Source organism: Limulus polyphemus, unplaced genomic scaffold, assembly GCF_000517525.1.
Source record: "Limulus polyphemus unplaced genomic scaffold, Limulus_polyphemus-2.1.2 Scaffold59, whole genome shotgun sequence".
NCBI lineage: Eukaryota > Metazoa > Arthropoda > Merostomata > Xiphosura > Limulidae > Limulus > Limulus polyphemus.
Window position 1 is genome coordinate 932147 of NW_013665669.1, and position 6000 is coordinate 938146.

Consider the following 6000-nt stretch of genomic DNA (forward strand, 5'->3'; position numbering starts at 1 on the left):
TTAAACAGAATTTGAATATCAACGAAACAAACAGAAACATCTCTTGAATTGGATAACCAAATTTGGAAATAAATGTTGGGCAAGTTATATCATTACTCTGAAAATATGTTGCTCCACTATATCATTCAAGCTGTTTTTCTATAAATCGTTCCTCTATTTACAGTGTTGTATATAAATAAAATACATTATTTTGAGTTTATTTGCTTATTTGGGAATACGTAAACACATAGATATGTGTTCATGTATATATATATGTATAAACAAAAAATATATGAATTATCCGATTTTTTATCTTATCTTACTAATATCCGGAGAAGTCTAGTGAATGTTAATTGCAGCTACCGGGGAAATTAAGAAATAGTGTATTTGTTCATTTGATGTGTCAGGATAATACATAGAACGCTCAAACTCATCTCCTCTCGTTTTATTCGCTCATTAAGATCGTATAGAATCATCTCTACTTCCTCGTTAATCTCACTAACTGCAAGCTTTAATGATTTAGAGAAAATCTACGCCCAGACTTTTCAGATAATCTGAACCATACTTCACACCAAGACACTACTTAGGAAAGGCTATAAAACAGAATAGATTCCACATATATAGGTAAGCAAATAAAAGAATTAGAAACTGATAAGTTAAGTTTGACTCTCTTGTTTTAACTACTGGAAACTTTGCAAAAATCAAATGAAATATACTTACATTAAGTATAAAACCTGACATAAATTTTAACAGGAAACGAAAAAATAATAATATATTAATCATAAGTAGAAAATCAAAATCTGGAGTACAGAATGAAGTACAAAATGTTTATGAAACATATAGAACGTTTCATGCATGCCTTGGATATTTTTCATTTGGTTCAAATAGTTGTTTTTCTATATACAATATTTTAACAGAGCATGTTTTTTACTCTTCAAGAGAAATTGACCCCCCCCCCAGTGGCACAGCAGTATGTCTGCGGTAGTCCAACGCTAGAAACCGGGTTCGATATCCGTGGTGGGCAGAGCACAGACAGCCCATTGTGTAGTTTTGTTCTTAACTTCAACCAAACAAACTGTGAAAATCATTTGCACAGTGGCGACCTCTTCTGTCATGTGACTTGAATAAACAAACCTATTCAATGATGAAAACTTCTAAACCTGGAAAAAATTAATCTGGATGTTTTAACACTTTTGCGGAATATGGTAAGGTCAACCGATAAAACAGTGTCGTCGTAAACAGTAGAATATGGTAAGGTCAACCGATAAAACAGTGTCGTCGTAAACAGTAGAATATGGTAAGGTCAACCGATAAAACAGTGTCGTCGTAAACAGTAGAATATGGTAAGGTCAACCGATAAAACAGTGTCGTTGTAAGCAGTAGAATATAGTAAAGTCAACCGATAAAACAGTGTCGTTGTAAGCAGTAGAATATAGTAAAGTCAACCGATAAAACAGTGTCGTTGTAAGCAGTAGAATATGGTAAGGTCAACTGAAAAAAGTGTCATCATCAGTTGTATAGATTATAGTAAAACTTATTCCGAGGAGGACTGGCATCACCAACCGGTCCTAATAAATATTGTCAAGGACCATAAAGGGGCAAAAAAACATATTCTAGTAATTTCTTTAGTGAATTACACGAAACTGTGGATATATATAATATTATTACAATAGCTTGATAAGTAATTTTCTAGATTCAATCACAAAGGAGCATAGAAACAAAAAAATTCTATTGATATAGCATAAAGCCATTTATAACCACGTTGAACCCCTATATTTTAAACCATGTGTCCACGTGGTCCAGTGCGGACACAGGACCGCCTCTAAATAAACGTCCAAGTTTCTTAGCCAAAAATAACATGCATATAAAAATATTCTAAATTTAACTACATGTATATGTTAACTGGTTTCCACAAATGCTATTGACTTTTACTCATATAGTAAACGAGTTCAAATCACACACTTTGTTGGTTGAGAGATGGTAAAGACTGGAAGCGGGTAAGCTGAATCCCAAAGATCTTCTACACCAACTTTGGTAATAATGTTATCTTTATTTACAGGTTTGTATAATTCCATGCGCATATTGATAGAATATGGTTTTTGGTGTTCCTTTGCGGTGTTTATTAGAACCGTTGACAACCCTAAAGTCTACTGAATGAATATTACAAAAAAACAGTATCAATTACAGCGTTAATATCAGTTAGGTAGGGTTAATTTAAGAAGTAAAGTTAACACCTACACTCAAGTCCATAGTAAAATTAATTGAAAAATCGATATCACCACCAGCGGTAAAGAATATGATAGAGTTAACTTAAGAATCAGTATCATCACTGGTGGTAAAACATGTGCTGGAGTTATTTTAAGAAAAAAATATCACCACCAGCGGTAAAGAATATGATAGAGTTAACTTAAGAATCAGTATCATCACTGGTGGTAAAACATGTGCTGGAGTTATTTTAAGAAAAAATATCACCACCAGCGGTAAAGAATATGATAGAGTTAACTTAAGAATCAGTATCATCACTGGTGGTAAAACATGTGCTGGAGTTATTTTAAGAAGAAATATTATCACCAGCGGTAAAGTCTGTGGTGGAGATAATTTAAGAAACACTATCATCACCAGTGGTAAAGTCTATGATAGGGTTAATTTAAGAAGCAGTTTCATTGCTGGCGGTAACGATTCTGGTGGGATTGATAAAAGATCTTGTGAATCCCAAGTAACAAAGGCTATGGTATGTAAATAAACTAGCAGGGGCACAATTAGTAGGTGATAAATTTAATTATGTAAGCGGTAGTAATATCAGCGAAAAAGTCTGTCGTACGTTTAGTTGGTGTGGTCTGCAACTAAGTCTGTAGAGAAAGCTGTAGCGCTGTCCGTGAAATGTTAATAAAACAATTCCGTTGACAGTGATTACTAAACTGTTGACTGGAAAAGCTGCAACCGGATAAAGCTATTGTACGATTAATTATAAAATTAGTGGCACCTCTAGCTGGAGAGACTATCATATGAATAACTGAAGACGTTTTAGAGTTGTTGAACTCTAGTATGTTTACAGATCCCTCTCAAGTACTACTAACTTCAACGTGTTTAGTTTATAACGAAACTCCTAAACCAAAACAACGTTCTTGCTAAGTAGAGTTACATCTAATCTAACTGATGGTAATGTTATATGTTGATTTAATCTAATTGTACAATGTCCTATGCCCCATTTACAAAATAGAAATATATATATATTTATATTGCTATTTTATTCTTATAAGTAGCCTTTATCTAAGTTTTCTTTACTACGAGCCCCCACCCCCACCCTCCCCCCCGATGGCACAGCGGTAAGTCTGAGGGCTTATAACGGTACAATTCGTTTTTTTTTTAGGCAGAACACAGATGAGCCCATTGTATTGGTTTTTGCTTGACAATAAGACAAAACAAATCGTTATTATAAGAGATATATTTTAAAAAACATAACCAGATCGTTTAAAAAATCAGTTCCTTTTGGATTACCTGAAAAAGTAAGAAATTCTGTCAGTATACGTTCTATTTGGAGTAAGTTTTTTAAAAATTCTATCTATGTCGGTTCTAATGTTGGGAGTAAGCCTTCATTAACACAATCTGGAATTTAAAGTTAAAAAGTACGGGCAGGGATGGAATGCAATCTTCACAAACGTCTTTATCATGTGTCGTGTTAGGTACAGTAATAAATATTTGATGATCATCTGAAAAATGGACTTATGTAGGAAAATAAAAAAGCATTTTTTAGAGGACAACATTCCAGGCAAATCATGGGATCATAGAAGAAATAAAAGAATCGAAAACTTTGTCCTAGAAAAGTGGACGTCCTTTTGGTGTTCCTAAAAACTAATGGATTTTTAAAATGAATTTTGCTAAAAACTGGTCTTACACGTATACAAATTAAATTTTAAACCAGTAAGACGAGGTAAAGGTAAAACTTACCGGAAGTTTTATTTTTATTTCATTCGAAACGTTTTGAGTTGTTATTCGAAATGAAAAATTTGTGTGAAATTTACACTTATATTTTGATACTTTGGTAATATTTTCAGACAAAGCCTCAAAGTAAAATGTAAATTTTCTCTGAAGGTGAGAACTTACACAAAAAGTTTCAAATAGTGACACTAATGAATATTTTGAATTTGTTGAAAATGACTTCTGCTATTCAATTTCTAGAGCTTAAATGATTCTTGATGTAGATTCAATATTTAAGAAAAATCTTAAAGGTACAAGATCAAAGAGTTTTTATATTCTAAGCATATTTTGTGGTTTTAACGAAATATGATGTATTAGTATATATGTATATATGTAAATAAACATCTAGACAAGTGGTTAAAACGTAGAGGTCGAAATTAGTGAACTCTCTTAATTAAATTATTTTATTTAAATAACGTATCAACAATAATGCCTTCTAAATTAGTGACAATACATTTTTATATAATTGCAATCAGTTCAGGCTTAATCAGTAACGTTTTATCTTAAATAAAGACTGTTCAGTCATAAGAGAGTATATTGTTTGTTTGCTTCACACTCGTTTGTTTCACTTCTCCAGAAAGGAACGAAGAATGCCCTAGAGACCGGAAGGACATTCTCCACCATATTTGCTGACATGGACTTCCGGCAGCGCCTCCTAGAAGTAAATAACGAGGCCGATTTTAACAGTATCTTGCTTAAACATGCTCAGGATCTGGCAACTGAACAGAGCAGTCCAAATAAACGACTTGGAAACAATGAAAATGAAGTTAATTTTGAGGTAAGTTAAAGCAAACAATGAGAGTTAGGATGGCTGAGAAGTTCTTTAAACCAAACAACTTAAAAAGCAGTGAGTTGATTACAAGGTAATTTATATTAAATAAACGGCTTGGAGACAAAGAACGTTATGCTGATTGTGAATTAAGTTTAAAGCAAGCTGATTAGGAAATTAGTTAGAATAAACGGTCTGGAATGGAAGCAAGGAGTTGATCACAACATAGTAACTGGAGGCAACAAAAACTGAAGTAATTAGAATTATATTAAATTTTCATAGCTTGTTATGAACGATAATAAAATAAGTGCCTTTATATTGTCATCATACGAACAGAGAGTAACATTTAGCAACTGAAACTGAAATGTAATACGTGAATATTGGTTAAGTAATATAAAGCAGCTCATGTATTTAAATGTGTAATAATATAAATTTTTATACTTTTAGCTAAAGTGTACTGATTTTTAATCATGAATGTTCTTAATCAAGAATAACCTGTAGATTATTGTGCTAGAAACAGGCCAGAATACAACTGAATAAATCACCTTGAAACCAATCGAATTACCTCATTTTAACATAGATTACTTTAAACAAATAAGAATACGAGGTCTAAATTTTGTTCTTCAAGGAAACTGTGATATCACTTTTTGCCATATTTTACTTCTAAAACAAACCAGAAGGTTAATTTTAACTCATTGTACCATAAATAAGCCAGATGATCACTGAATAAATCTTTGAAACTTGAAACGTACTGGAAGTCCCCTGCCTGAATTTTTTCCCTGAAAAAAAAAAACTGCAAAAAAAGGAAAACTACCTTTCTGCCTCGAGGTAAGCTAAAATACCACATTGTGCATTATATTGTAGTTAAAAACAAGTTAAGTTAGAATGTTATGCTTTATTGTAATTAAAACAAGCTAAAATACAGCATTATGTCTTATTGTAATCAAAACATGCTAAAATACAGCATTATGCCTTATTGTGATTCAAACAAGCTAAAATACAGCATTATGCCTTATTGTGATTCATGCAAGCTAAAATACAGCATTATGCCTTATTGTGATTCAAACAAGCTAAAATACAGCATTATGCCTTATTGTGATTCATGCAAGCTAAAATACAGCATTATGTCTTATTGTAATTAAAACAAGCTAAAATACAGCATTATGCCTTATTGTGATTCAAACCAGCTAAAATACAGCATTATGCCTTATTGTGATTCAAACAAGCTAAAATACAGCATTATGCCTTATTGTGATTCATGCAAGCTAAAATAC

The 6000-nt window shown here is 32.3% G+C and overlaps 1 protein-coding gene across 2 annotated transcripts in view; it reads left to right on the top strand.

Moving 5' to 3' along the window:
• The window catches only part of LOC106464332 (neuroligin-4, X-linked-like), a 153780-nt gene that overhangs the window by 146305 nt on the left and 1475 nt on the right, over positions 1–6000 (top strand). The gene's annotated exons all lie outside the window — the stretch shown is intronic.